Below are 16352 nucleotides of genomic sequence, written 5' to 3'. Positions count from 1 at the left end.
GATATGTAATAGTTATTTTTAAAGGAAACACTTTATTTGTAGCAGCGTTTTCCATGTGATATGTAATAGTTATTTTTAAAGGAAACACTTTATCTGTAACAGTGTTTTCCATGCGATATGTAATAGTTATTTTTAAAGGAAACACTTTATTTGTAGCAGCGTTTTCCGTGTGATATGTAAAAGTTATTTTTAATAGTTGACGTAAGATTCAACAATATGATAAAACTACAAGATTTAAAAACATCCTCTCCTTCCTTGATTTATTTTACTTCTACAGCTGATTCTTGAATAAGTGTCTCTCTCCATTCCGTGGGTCAATGGTAAGCTTAACAGATTTACAACGCTGAAGTTATGGATTCGATTCCTCGTGGTGGAGCAAGTACAAATAATCCATTGTGTAGCTTTTCGCTAACACAACAACAATAACATCTTGAAGAATCCTGAAATATTAAAAAATATAGTTATTGTATTCTTCCAAATTACACTTAACCAATAAATAGTTCTTCTTGATTGTAAATTACCAAGGTTGTCATATTTGGCTTCATTTCTCCTAGTACAATAAAATTATTTTAAAGATGTAATGGTCAAGAGTAATTTCATAACGTTCACAGAATATAGCTAGATATTAGCATATTTTAATGTTCGCTATTTACTTGGTACCTCAGATAGATTTATAAGGTTAGAAAGATTGAAAATAGTTAGCTTTTCTTGCAACAAGAAGGAGAAAACTCCAAGTAGCTGAGTTATTTAATGCTATCCAATCACCTTTCCTAAGTAACCCGTTCAAAACACAAAAAGCTCCACCTACATGTGCCCATGATCAGAGAAAGTTCAGGATGATACACGCTTCCGTTTTACAAACTGAACTTGAAACTACAAAATTATTAATCACGCTTGCAGTGTAAAATAAGAAGAGCCAACGAGGAAAGCCGACACCAACGGAAACAATTAGCATTAACTCTTTGCTGCATTATTTTCAAAACGAGACCCAAACTTCGAACGCTTTCGAATAGTTGACTATTCTTCTTCTTTATTCTCCTTTATTTTCCTGAAGAAGAATGGTCAACTATCCGAAAGGGATCGAGTTTTGGGTCTCGTTTTGAAAATATTACAACTTTTGTAGGTGATCAGGTGTGCTAACTACTTACCTTTGCTGCATTTACATTAGATTTCAAAGTAGATGAAATCGATTCAAAACAGCATATCGAAAACTGTAGAATGTTGATAAAAATCTTGCAATATTTTTTTTTAAGTAAGCTTTAGAGTGTTTTTTCTAAGATTATCACAAAATATCTTGACATAAAAATTACTTATACCGTAGTAAAGCCTTCAGGCATTTTGTCCAAATGCTACATAACTTTTGGAAAGGTGAAACAAACATTTCCGATAACGTCTCAAACAATAATGTGGAAAATTATTATACAGCTAACATCTGTAGTTCCAGTAAATATCAAACCTAAAAGTAAACTTTAAAACAAGTTTCAAGTTTTAAATAACAGGGTATTTCCTTTAATTAAATAAATATTAAACTAATTATTATATAATATAATGAGATAATGAGTGACAGTGCTTTCTCTTTTAGAACTTAACTAAGAGCGGAATTTTTAATCTTTAAGTTAAAAAAGAACCGTATAACACATATTGATTTTGGGAAGAGGTTCTATGCATAGCTTCTATCTTGCGGTAGTTTGTGACAATGTTTCGGGTTCCATGATGAGTCCTTCTTCAGGTTTGGAGAGTTCACGGCAAAGAAGACATTATAGTAGGAATTTGAGTAGGACTCACGGCGATCAGAGATCAGAAAATTTTTCTCCACTCACATTTTCGCTCCGGATATGAAAGGGATTAATGTTGAAAGTAGATCATTTTGATTAGATATACAATCATGGATGTTGATCTTGTGGCAATAGTAAACAAGAGCCGGAGAAGGTTGAGGGAACTATGTTCAAAGCACTTTTCCAAAAAAAGTGTCTTCTAGAGAATTGTTTTCTTGTTATTGGTTTTTACAATGTTGTAGAGCTCAGTCACGATTGAAAGCTTCTTGGTCTTGTTGGTTTTTCATAGTCCTGAGTGAAAAAGGTTTACAGTACCATGAAAAAGAAAAAACCAATGAGCTCTCAACCAGAATTGTATTCCACAGCACTATAAAACCTTTAATGATTAAACAACTCTAAAGATATGAAGAAAGACTTATCATGAAGTCCAAAACGCTGTCACCAACCAACATAACCAAAATCCTTTCTTCAAATATCGACCACATTGCTTAAAGCTACCTTCAAAAAGATACATATTGATTCCAGCATGATAACGGGCCTACAGTCTCGTCTACATTTAAACAAAGTAAAATGGAAGCTTCACAGCTAAAGGACTTTTGGAATCTCATTCATGATGGGCTTATTTATTTTTATACCATACCCCAAGGCTTTGACGGACCAAATTGCTACTTCCTACGCCACTCCTTGAAAAAACTTTTCCAATGAGTGCATATTTTGGTTAACAATAGTTTCAAAATGCGTAACTGTTTTGTTTTTGTGTCCATTCCTCTCAAACACCCTTGAAAATGAAGTAACTAATCGTCGCTAGCCAGTATTCAGAACTAGGTTTTGTCCTTGTAGAAAAATTATTCCACTTATAGTAGAATAAAGACCATTTTGATTTTGAATTAAACTCTAAATTTATTTTTGTAAAGTAACTCAAGTCCGATGGTTAAATTATTACTTTAAATGTCAACTAGTTGTTTTCGCTTTGCCATTTGTGGTAATAATTATGACACTTGAAAAAACGCCCAGAACGCAGATACGTAGATAAAAGTTAATTAAACGCGACAGTTCGAGCTATTTCTGTAATTATCCATTCTGTCTTCCTTTTAAAAAGACGCGCTCTGCGTCTTGGGGATGTTAATGCGCTATGAAAGTAATGGTCAAACAACAATAGTCCAAGAGTTGGCGGTGAGTGCTATTGACTAATTGCCTTTCTTCTAATCTATTATTTCAAAATTAGGGACAGCTATGCACATATAGCTCTTTATGCGAAATTCTGAAATAAACAAACAAGTCTTCTGGGCTACAGTAAAAACAGTGAAAATTACTTCTTAGAATTACATAAAAATAGACATTATTTCTTTAGGGTTAAAGTAAAACAGTAAAAATTTCTGTTAATACTATGCAAAAATAATCATTCTCTCTGGGAAATTACAATGAAATCAATCGAAAATACCTGTTAATGTTTGTGACTTCTGTATGTGTATCGTTCGTACGTTTCAATAATTATTTATATTACTATTTAGTCTTTATTTTACATTTTTAATAAATCACATTTTAGTTATTTTACCTAATCATATAATAAACATAGAGAATGCCTCTCTGTAACAAATTTACCAATCTGTGTTTTTTTTAACAGACGAAGAACTCAGTAAGACAGGTAAATAAACCGTTTTTCGAGTTTCGTTACTAAAACGTTGACTCTATCATGAACTGCATGCATACTTTTGTATAAGAACAAGGGGCGTCCTTCAGAAAAAATAAAAATTTATTAGTTTCTGATTAGTAATCTAATATCAAGCAAGATGTGTGAATTACTTGAAATGATACATAGGGATATATCTTTACAAAATAACTACATCATGATAGCGTGATCTCTGACACCATAAAGCCATTTTCAATTTATACGGTTTGTCAAACTAAACATTTTTATCTTTCCAGTGACAAAAACACACAAACCTCTGAAAGTTTTGTATATTTTGTCATCTATCGTAAAAGTTATACCGAGAAGGTTTTCTCTTAGTTTTTTTCCCCACTAAGCATATGATTAACAATTTCGACTATGCCTTACCTAATTCGTTCAGACTAATCAATACTTTCATGTTAAGTTCAAATATGCGCTATTCATACTTATTTATCAAACGCTCTTATATATTTTTTTTTCACAAAGAAAAGGACAATGCACAACGCTAAAATTAGGGGTTCGATTCACTGCGTTGGCCAGAAACCAGCTAGATCTTTGTGTAGCAAAAGAAGAGCAAAAACGTGAACACTTTAGCACTTATCTATATAATATCAGAATACCCATGATGCTAGACAAACACTTAGGTTCAAGAAGTCTTGATGTTAGAATACTCTTAAAAGATGCTAAAATGTTGGAAAATATGAAAAATGTAGAAATTATGCTATAGTTTAAGTATATTCATATCGACTTGTGCGTATAGAAGAATAATAGGTTTGTTGTTTTCCCTAACTTTACTCGAGAGAGGATGCCGTGTTCAAACACAAGAAGAAATAATATTTTATCAAAATATATATATTCCATTCTACGCCTATTTTCAACGATATATAGTCTAATAGATGGTTTGATACAAGTGTACCATGCTTTATTTTTACTTAAGATATCTCTGGACCTAACACAGTGTGAAAAAAATAAAGTGGATTTGAATTCCTAGAGCTGTTGTAACGCTTTTTTATTTGTGAACTAGAATACCTTTGACGAAAAATATAAAGTAACTATAGCGAATATCCCATCAAAAATATGACCTAAGATGATTATAGGATCGTACCCTATTAACTAAGAATATAAAAGCCTCTAAAAGCTCCATATAACACGTCCCGGTTATGAATAAATACATCGCTTCCAAAAGCTTTTGACCCTTGAAACCTTCAAGTCCAAAAACAAATATAAGCATCAAAACCATGGAAGATTAATGCTAGATTTTCTATGTTAGACATTTGTAGCCATTTTCCAACTGAGTCATCACCTTACGTAAAACGTTTAGTTTCCATTTCTCTGAGTAAACATTCATCTCTCTAAGCAATAAACAGCAATTCAGATGCGCCTCCAGCAACGTCACTCAGTTCTAAAACCTATACTCGGTAGTTCCATTTCTAAAACAAACTATTATTTTAATGTTCGATCTATCAATATATCTTCTAAATGACTTTTTTTTTTTGCACATTATTTTTGTTAGGTTTTACTTGCTTATCTAGATAGATTTATCTGTTACTGGACAGGTAGAGACAACTTTTTCGTAAACATTATATTATATTTTAATATAAAATTCCATAAGTAGTTAAGTTTACCTACGTGCAACAAGAAACATGCATTTTCCATGTTTACGTCCTTTGGAAATGTTTGGAGAAATATCGACGCTAAGTTAACATAAGATGACATTTTCCTTTATCCGCCAAGGAAGTGCCCATTTAAGTGAACTAAAGGGTTATTTCTCTAGTTACTACTAATAGGCACTTTTTAGATCTTGAATTAGGAACACTACTAGTAAGTGGTAGAAATTAGAATAAATATTTTATAGAAAGAAGCTAAAGACAAGTATATTTGTGGTAAACTGATAAGAACTGTGTCTCACAGGCAGCTAGACATCACAATAGTTAGACTAAAATATAAGATAGTGGGCGTGGAAGATGAAGGTGTGTGAGCTTGGCAAAATGAAATAGACAAAGTACTTTTTATTGATGTTGAACAAGTAATAACAAAAACACGCTGCATTTTGATCTGAAATATGCAATAGTACTTATTCACTATACAAAATGTGACAATATTATGCTAATTACTGATCGTCTGGCATAGCAGCGAAAAGTTTGTTTGTTTTAGAACAAAGCCACATTGGACTACTGCTGTGTCCATCGCGGAGAATCGAACCCCAGATTTTAGCGTTGTAGGTCCGTAAACTTACCGCTGTCTCACCTGAGGACTGACAGCGAAAATACCAAAAACAGAGGATTTCTTGGACACAAGCTGGTTGGCATTTAAACATGAAATGCACTTATACTCATAAAGTTACATTAGAACCCTAGAAGATACAAATAGAGAACTAACCAGTCTCAATCAGAGTCAAAGGGCTAGATTCAAACTGTGCATCAAAGGTTTTGTTGTACTTTGTTGAATTTTGCGCGAAGATACTCGAGGACATCCTGCGCTAGCCGTCCTTAATTTAGAAGCGAAGACTAAAGAGAAGGCAGCTAATCAACACCACTCACCGTCATCTCTTGGGTTACTCTTTTATCAACGAAAAGTGAGATTGACCATCACATTATAAAGTTCTCACAGTTGAAAGACCATAGAATCTTCGGTGACGTGATTTGAAACTGCGAGCTGTAGAATATAAGTCGAGCGCTTTAACCACCAGACCATGCATAACCTTGCAGCAAAGGCGTGAACACTTTCCATACACATATATCCCCAGTGATGTTGGACTATTACTCTATGTAACTGCCTCTGCTGTAAATCACTTCAGATGTTGATTATAAGTGAATATTTCCCATATCTAAACCAAGTATTTTCGTACACATAAATACACTTTAATTCATACTTCTATTCTTTATATCGTATTATATATATATATAAAGCACAAGAACGTGTGTGTCTGTCTATTTATCTGTCCGTTATCTAACTACTCCTAGGTCGCTGGTCCAATTACAACCAAATTTTGTGGGATGATAGCTTGAAACAAGGGCGTGTTAATGGGGGTTCACAATCCCTCCATCCCATTATTACTGTTATTGAGCATTTATCATCTTTGAGGTAAGTTAACATTAACTGCATTAATAGATGGTGTTTTTGTCTTTGCACACAAAAAAAATTAAATTTTCTAGAAAACTATATATGCTTAGGGTACACAAACGTCTTATATATTTCATAAAATGCGCTAGGAATCTCTATGGAGGAATGTAATGAAACAATAGCCACCATAAGGCTGAAATGAAGAGCCGTTCCTTGAGTTGTATCCACTTCCTACTTTGACCTGTGACCTATCAACTTCGGCTCGTAAGACACTTCTACGACCAATGACTGTTGATTAATTAATCACGTGAAACACTGTGGAAGGACATTAAGGACATTTTTTTTAAGTTCTTGACCTGGACAAAAGACAGATACATCAGTTTGTTATAAATAGTAGCCCAAAATTACATATTCAGCCTTATGCATATTTTTTTTGCAAATTTATATGTGCTGATGTTGTTTCTTAGAGTAATGAAATTTAATCAACAACTTTATTAAGTAAAACATTGTTAAGTACCATGGTATATTTAAAAAAAAATTAACCGGATATCAAATCATCTAATATTATTAAAGTAGTTGGAGTACCCATATTAATTATCTATGCAAGCAAGCAGTATATCTTGCAGAATTTGTGCAAATTATTTATTGTCTCAATGCACTTTTTTTGCTAATCAACTCGCTTACAAGTATTGTGGATAACACAGATACTCATCTGTGACATATATTTAATATTGATTTAATTTTTATGCTGTACTGCTACTTGGCCACATTTTTCATTATTTATAATACTCTTGGTAAGCTAAAGTTTAAAGCATATAGTCAATCTGGCATATTGCCAAGCATGGATTGTGTTATCTATAAAAACCTTAGGACTTCACATGCAGTTAACCTTCGAAATGTTTATCTGGAAACAATATAACAAAATGGAGAAAATTGGGTTTTATACGTGCTTTATGCCAAATAGGTAATCGTTGCCTATCGTCACAAACATTATAAAGCCCCCAATCAAGGAAATGCAAAATAATTTGTGTGAACAGCTAGATCACAGAACAGAAATGCACCTACAATAACCACATCTTCACCTAAAAACAAATCAAGCGATAAAAACTTTTTCTTTGATGTACTTTTCCTTTTGTTTATTTTATGTGAATTAAAGCAGCGTTTTCAACTTAATTATACAGCTTACGTTTTGTTTCTAATCTTTCGAATGTTTCAAGTTAGCACACATTAGAACAAACCGTTCAACGTATCATAGGTAGTATGTGAAGCGAAAAATAAGATAATGATAGTTTTAATGAGAAGCATTCTCGTTATTCCTTATCGCTGGAGTTTAGAACATTATCCAGATCATTGTATGTGCTTTTGTAAAGTAAGTGCATTGAGGCTAATGCATCGTTGTGTTTGATAGCTTCGTGTTAAAGTGTATAAAAAAGTATTTTCAGACCATTAAAGTTGGAATGACATTCTCCCACTTATAATGGTTTGTTCTTTTCTCTGGTAGTTGTTTGAAACACAGTATGGTAGTAAACTTAGTATTATGCAAATTACAGAATATTTATCAACACCGAACCAGTTCCTAAATTTCTTATTGTGGTTAAATTTCTAGGATAGGTGACAAATAATTTCGACAACAGCAATTCGGAAAGAAACGTCACCCTTACAAAGGTTTTAAGTTCAGAGGAAAATTATATTTAGTTAATTAACATAAATTTTGCATCACATTTCGTACGCCAATGAAAATAGCAGAATTTTACCCGCATAACCTCTCTTTATGAGTTGAGTCCAAACACTATTTTTACTATTCTGTCACCATCTAAACTGGTATGTTTGATCCATTGATTGATTTCTATTATACTTGCATTTTGTGTTGTTCGTTCTATCTTGAAACATTACTAGAAACGGATTACATTATCAAACAGGAACATAACTTGGTATTTTACATAAACTATCATAAGTCAAACAAACATGTTTGAATATATATATATACATTTAAAATTATTTGTTTTAACATGTTAATATATATTACTGATATTAATAGTATTAATATTTACTTACTATGAAAGACGCTCAGTAATTCTTTTTAAGAAACTAACCTATCGACAAGATCAAAACTAAATCATTTATTAGGTAATTTTACATTCTATATTGGGCCATAAAATGCAATAAATTATGTACAATGGGCACAATATGTGCTTATATTATCTCCAGGATGGATCTCTTCAGAAAAACATTTTCATTCTGCATTTTATATATAAAATATATAATCACATTTTAGCGTGTAAACTCGAAACGTAGAATGAACTGCACCAGCATTCAAATCACACGACACATTTGTAGTGTTTCATACATTCCCAACACGGGGCTTCAATAAACAAGCTACATATTTTAATATTCTATAAAATATTAAGTTGAATGAATAAATGTTTTTCTGAACGCAAACTGTATGGTGGACTATTCCTCTCTATGTTCTCCGCTGGGATCGAGCCCCAAATTTCAAAATTTAGCGTTATAAGCTCTGAAGGTTATTTCTGAATCAGTGAGGGACGATATTAACTGAAAGCACTTTCTATTGTTAGAAGTACGGTGAAAATCGTATTTTCATTTAATAGAATTCTTAATTGATTTGCTCGTGATATTACAGGTGTATAACATCATTTAGTTGACTGACCTAAAATATAGTTTAGTGGATTTCAATTTTATATGGTTTGCACATTCATATGATCATTGGCCGTGTTTTTATACTACCAACATATACTTATTACTTAGCATGTAAAATTGTTGTAAAATATATTTTATTGTATTGAACTTTTATTACACGGCAATAAGGTTTCATGCAAATTATTATTTTACAAGATTTGATAAAATTTAACAGGCTAAGCTTGGCCTAATGGTTATAATGCCAGGCTGCGAATCGAAATGTTTGAGGTTAGACTTGATGTTCCTGAACATTCTCTGTATTTTCAGCAGTTGTCAAGTAACACTTTATTCTGTTATTCAGTTCAAGGGCCGGACAAAACCATTATAGAGAATGTGCTGCTGGTTGGATGTCCTTCCTATAGTCAGTAACTCAAAATTTGAAAATGTTCCATTGTAACCTTAAAGTATCTGACCTGGCCATTTAGTCTTTTTTCGCACTATATTGTGTGTTATTTCTTTGTGCTTTACCAAAGTTGAGGATGAAAATTCCACTTCAATTCCAAAGTCTCTTCTAAAACACAATTAGTTATCCCAGCACTTCAGCATCCAAAGGACTTATATTTTTTAGGATCCCTTTAATAGTGCTAAAGGAAATGAAACACTATTTAACTATAAGAAGGAAAAGTGAAAATAATGTCACTCAAGCTATTTACCAAACATGTGTTACGACTCATTTGAAAAAATTCAGAGATGGTTGATTTTCATGTTTAAGTCCCTATGGCTACACTATCAATCTGCAAATTATTTTGATAATATTTGTAGAGAGTTAACAACACCTTTACTGAAAACACCTGCATAGCAATTATCTGACATCATTTTGGGTGGGCAACCAAGAACAGCCAGTGACCTTGTATTAGAACCTATAATTAAAGAAAACGATCAACCAGTGGCTACTTTTAGCTAGCTTGAACAATTTATTTTTCTTTGAACAGCCTAAAATATCTTGCGTTTAACAGGAGAAAATATGACAGTGTATATGATTTACCCGTAACATCAGGTGGCTTTAACAAAACATTTTTGAATTGTTTTTCCAAAACTGATGTTGTGAAAAAATTATACAAAAGGTAAATTATGCAGGTAAATGTGAATTAACGCAAAAACTATACGAAGATAATGTAACCATGCTGATAATCAAAGAGTTAATAAGCGTTCACTTTTGGAGTTAGCTTACATATCCAACACATGTGAACGTGTACCAACAAGTCTGCAACAGTAGCTTTTTTTTCTTTTTCTTTTTTTTTGAAAAACAATACAATACATAGTTTCCTGTGTAATATTTCTTTGAAATGTATACAGTTTGCTAGCGGAAGTTTTAAAACAAAACAAACAAAAAAATTAATCACGCTCTAAGACTCAGCGGGACGCAGTTAGTACCTCATCTGTCATATGCTGACAACCAGTTGGTGCCGGCCTTCAGTTGGAAAGTTGTCGGAAACAAACGAAGGTTTCCTTTCCAGCACAGACCTTCTGACACTGAGCTTGCCAGTGTAGCTAGACCTGTGCTCTGTATAGAAGGTGATGGATCGCGAACACAAAACAAGTAAAGTATCGTCCAAGAACCCGTTAAGAAGGAAGGAACCTGTCAACCGGATAAGTCGGTGGTTCAATTGTTTTGGTTTTGTTGATTAGCTCGCAAAGGTTTTTAAGACAGACGAGAACCTATGTAACATAGTGTTATGGTACATGAACACATACATGCCACTTTGGTTTCTTCTTCTTTAATAATATTTTTTTATCTTAACTGGGTTTTTTTCTTCTATACTAAATCACCGTCGTTGGTCTGATGTTTTTAAGTTTCAAGTTTCTGAACCTATCTGAGAATTCTCAAAGATAAATCAGCATAACTTTAGAAACCTAATGACCTAATGGCTTTTATTAAAAGGAAATGTGGGTACAATCAACTATATATTACACCATGGATTAATAGAGAACGCTTTTCCACACTTATTAGATATATATATATATACATATATATATATATATATATTCAGAGGAATAATATATATATATATATATATACAATATATTTGACACGTTGTTTTTAAAAATTGTTAAAGGTTGGGAAAATACATGCTTGAATAAGAAGAAAAAGTAAAACTTTAAACAAACGCGATCCACTAACAGAACATTTTATTGTAACCTGGAATGAAAATACTCCACACGATAATAACGCAGTGATGAATCCTCCGAGAACTAAAGGTTTCATGTTAGCAGTTCTCTTACTCATTTCCGTTAGCCATCATCAAGTTTTTTCTCCACGTATAACTAAAATTTGAAACATGCATTGTGCATTGTATCATTTAATATTCAGTTCAGATCATCACAAACGATGAAAATGTTCACTTCTCATTAAGACAGATGAGTAGAAGATCAATTTGTCAAAGCTAGCACATTTGTCCCCTCCCCTTTTCTTTGCCAAAAAAACGTTATTGTACACCATGTGTAGATCACTACGAACAACTAACTTTTTCTAATTCATATCCACATAAATAAAAGTTTATTGGTCACATAATAAAGTAAATAAATAGGGTATATAATTCAAGCTCTAAAAGCTTGTGACCTGACACATCAGTCAAAGATTCATAAAAGTGTTATTTTTTTGTTGTTTTTCAATATTACAACAGATTTAGATCTCTGTTTAAGGCTTGGCAAACGTTACAACTTCGGCAAAATTAGGCATATTTCATACCCGAAAATGTTTGCAACCATCATATTTGGCCAAATGAGACTTATGGTATTGATAACTCGCAGAATTATACTACCTTGATTCATACAGCAAACTAGACATCACTTTGAACCATCCAACCAGATTTAACACAGTTAACCAAATACACATATTCATCTATATATATATGTACTTAATTAAAACTATTATCACAATTTATTCATCCAAACAATTATATCTACGCTAATCATTTCAAACACATTATTATCTGCACGGATGGTCCAAACATTTAATTAATAAATGTGAATTAAGGAATTATCTTCAAAGGACAGCCAACATTTATACAACAAAGAAGGTATATAATTGATTAAGACTTTTCCTCGTGGACACGAAACTGAAAAGGTACACGACATTATACACAATGTACATTCATTTAAGTAAATAATTAAATCAAAGTTTGCTTAGTGATTATAATGTAGGACTTTATCTTGGCAGAGGTGATGCTATTAACAGAACTGCTAGAATAGCAATGATATTGTGTTTTTCCTGTATATGAATATTAACATAGAGAGGTACTAAAAGATTCCAAATCTTATATATATATATTACGAACCGTGGTGTCTGTCTAAACGTTCATCTGTCTCCTGTTTGAAAAGCTGCGCACGCAGGCAAAGCCCAATATTCATTTTTGAAATGACCGGAGAACACGCATCAATAATGTTGATGCCAAAATTTATTTCGCAAGCAGGATATTCTATACTGAATTGTTAAGAATTAATCACACTATCATTCACATTTCAAAATGTGACGTAACTCAAATAATAAACCTGTAGATTTACCGTATGTTATTGTTGAACGGCTAAGAATGGGTTCAGGGTGTAAGAGACTAAATGAAGATGCTGTACAAGAAGTGTAATGGAAAGCTTACGAGTTTTTATTACACACTCAAGGTCACATATCACAAATTCAAATAAACGCTAGAATTATTATATATTTGCATTAGTACCTTTATTTATTTTTTCAATATGGCAAAGCTAAGTAAGGCTATTTACTGTCATCCCTACTTTTGAACTATTGACCAGAAGGAAGATAGCCAATCAGCAGAACCCTTACCATCTACCATACACGTCAAGTGACTGTAACTCTTATAACACACCCGCAGCTTAAAGTAAGGGGAATATTTTGTATTATCGCAATAATTCAAACTTGGATCGTCAGTTACAAAAACCATTATTATACCATGGGGTCAAACCCCACCCAATTATCATATGATGTTAAAATGTAGTTATAAATAAGAGGTAAAGGAAACAGAAATAGAAGAGTTTATTGTTTAAATTTAGGGAATAACTTGTCATATTATACACCATATTATAAACCAAAAATTTTATTATACTTTAACATTTAAAATTAATAGGTAATCAATATCACAAATGAACCTATTTTATAACCGCTTGTTTATTTCGACAAGTTCAACAGCAAATAAACATTATGTAAATAGTTGTTGTTATCAACATAAACGTTCTTGACAAATATCTCACTTTTGTTGTTTCTCACAATAAAAGATATGGTCTACAAGAAAAGAAACATGAAGTCATTGTATAAATCCAACATAACTACTGTTTATCATTACAGAATATATTTTGCAACAACGATGTAAAATCACAGACTTGCCAAGTATCACCTGTACTGAAATATTTATTAAGAAGAATTCAAGATACAATAATATACTGTTTACGTAAATATCTTAAATAATAAAATACTGGATTAGCTTCGATACGACTTTTTTACATTATAGTTCATATTACTATTTCAGTTAAAATATATATTCTTTATTTGTATAACAATATGTGAAAAACAAACACTTAATTTATCACGAGACATTTACATCGTACTAAAGACATGCCAATAAATAAATAAATTAATAAAGGATTCAGTGCAAACAAAACATGTAAGATTTCAGTTTGTACGATCAGAAAAAAAAACTAGTTCACATTTTGAAACAGATATTTCCTCAAATAGATTTTGAAAAAAAAATGTTACAGTTAAATTTATTATCTATTCACTAAAAATTATACAAATTGTACAAATTACTTTTTGCTATATATCAGATGAAATCTAACAGATATTGTTTTCTATTAATGCAAGACAATAAAACAGGTTGATTCTTAAGTTGAGGTAATTGACAGTCATATGACTATTGATCAAAGATCAGTCCCGAGTTGACCAACCCTATTACGTAATATACAACAAGCAGTCAAATCTGGGTCACTCATCCTTATATAAACTGTATCATATCAGTCTAAAATAACTTTGAATTCAACATTCGTGCAATTATGGTATCTTATAGTTCTACTAGCAACAAGTATAGACAACTCATGTGCTGTAAATATTATTTTATTTATTGTATGTTTTTAAATATATTCCTGAACTAAATAGAACAAGTGGTGCTACAGAACTATTTCAATATTGATTACATATAATCAAGATACAATAGTTATAATTTAATTATAAGGTTATAGTTTTTTATTCATTCCTATCAAGACTTTTGAACCTACGTATTTTTCTAACATCATGATTGGACCAGACCCATTTAACCAATAAAGATAAAGTCGGGAAATGTATTGAATCCAATCATCAAGATAAACCAATCAGAACATGCTTACAGAATAAAAATGTTTTTTCATCAGATATGATCTTAAAAAAAAACATCGAAAAAGTCAATCATGGTAAAAAGAACCCACCATTAGACAAGCCTATTGGTAGCAGTAGACGTAAAAGTTATCAAATACTAACAGTGATCGATGTAAGAAAATATTAATTATTTTTATAAACAATAGCGACGACCTTTGCTGTGCTAAGGCTAAAATAGTAGCTTTAGCATCACTCAAAAAAAGATCCAAAATATAATAGTATTAGAGACCAACGAAGACTGGTACCTATACATATGGCTAAAGACTTGCAGAATAGAAATTTCAAAATGTGAACGTCATATAAATGTTTAAGTACATATACCTTCTTCAGACAATATCAACTGTGTGATATGTAAAGGTCCTTCATGTCCTGAAAATATTTTCTTGTGGTATCATGATAATCATTTTGATGTTATCACATCAATGAAGGATTTTCTCGGGGTAAGTTTTTACTGTTTAGATTGTGACAACGGATTTGGCCATTTAAATAAACATCATATTATTAGCTATTGTAACGTTTTTTCGAAAGGTCAACCCATAGCTTGTGCTGATTGTAACAGGTTTTGTAAATAAGCAGGATGTTACAACAGATACAAACAAAGAATGGAAAACAAACACTATCTTCAAGAAAAACATTTTACGAATGTAAAAAAAAAGGTTTTGTAATTACTGACAGAAAACACAACAACAAAAGCCTGAGTTTCATCAATGTGGTAAAATAAGATGCGTAAGATGTCAAAAATTTGTTTTATTGTTTAATCATTTACGTTTTCTCCAGACCAAAGACATCAACGATTCATCTCAGAAATATTTACTTTTTGCCTCTGAAACCGAAACTCACGAGGTGAATTACTGCGTAGTCCACAATTTTAATGGAAAGGAAACCATTTTTAAAGTTAGAATTTTCTAAATTATCATTTACCCAAGGATCATAAGAATTACACTGCTATAACTAACAACAGGAAAAGATATGACATGCACTTTTCTTAACTTATCTTATTCGTTTAGGGATACAGCCTGACTTTATCACAAAAATAGTGGAATAATTATGGTTTTGACCATCAAAAGTCTGAAAATTATAATTATTGACAGTTATAATTTCATCCCTCTAGTGTTATCATTGTTCCCTAAAACTTATGGTTTAAAGTAATTACAAAAATAATACTTTCTACACCTGTTTAACATAATATCAAGTCAGAAGTATCGAGGATCCATACCGGATGTCAGTTTCTTATCTCCTGACACATATTTATATACAGAAGCAAATTTACATAACCACAATCAATAGACCTCGTACCTAACCACAGATACTTTATATCCAACAACTATGGCCAAGTAAGTTTTCAGTGGTTAGATTGCATACAGAAATTTGAGGGAATTATGAACCAACACGCATTTAACAGTGGTAAGAAACAAATCCTGAATCAGTACGAATTTTACGGGTGCTACTACTGTAGCTGTAAATCATGTTAGGATTGTGATGCACAGAGTGTAGTTCTCAACAGACCCGTGTGGTTTGTTAGAAAGGGTACTTTAGAGAGACAACAACTCGAAAATCAAGAGTACAAGATCATATCAATATGAAAACATGAATTTAAGAAGATGAAACTAATGATTCAGAGACTTCATCGATTTTCTTAAAGATAACATAGTAGTTTCCCACCTGGATATACGAGATGCCTTCTATGGAGGAAGAGTCGATATGACAAGTGTTACGTATTAAAATTTCCAATAGCCCGAAATTGTGTTAAATGATACTTTAAATTTAGTAGTTAAATTGTACTTTGGATTTA

The 16352-nt window shown here is 31.9% G+C and overlaps 1 long non-coding RNA gene across 1 annotated transcript in view; it reads right to left on the bottom strand.

The window, feature by feature from the left end:
- Positions 1-1037: 1037 nt before the first annotated feature.
- Positions 1038-16352, bottom strand: part of LOC111086628 — a 17211-nt gene continuing 1896 nt past the window's right edge. Inside the window, exons 2-4 of the long non-coding RNA XR_002611362.1 lie at positions 13954-13959; positions 11100-11105; positions 1038-1153 (exon numbers count right to left, since the gene is read on the bottom strand). This is a non-coding gene — a long non-coding RNA (uncharacterized LOC111086628). The remainder of the gene's footprint in view (positions 1154-11099; positions 11106-13953; positions 13960-16352) is intronic.

Source organism: Limulus polyphemus, unplaced genomic scaffold (genome assembly GCF_000517525.1).
Source record: "Limulus polyphemus unplaced genomic scaffold, Limulus_polyphemus-2.1.2 Scaffold1269, whole genome shotgun sequence".
Taxonomy (NCBI): Eukaryota; Metazoa; Arthropoda; class Merostomata; order Xiphosura; family Limulidae; genus Limulus; species Limulus polyphemus.
The sequence above is the reverse complement of the archived record's forward strand: the minus strand, read 5'-3'. Positions and strand labels throughout refer to the sequence as shown.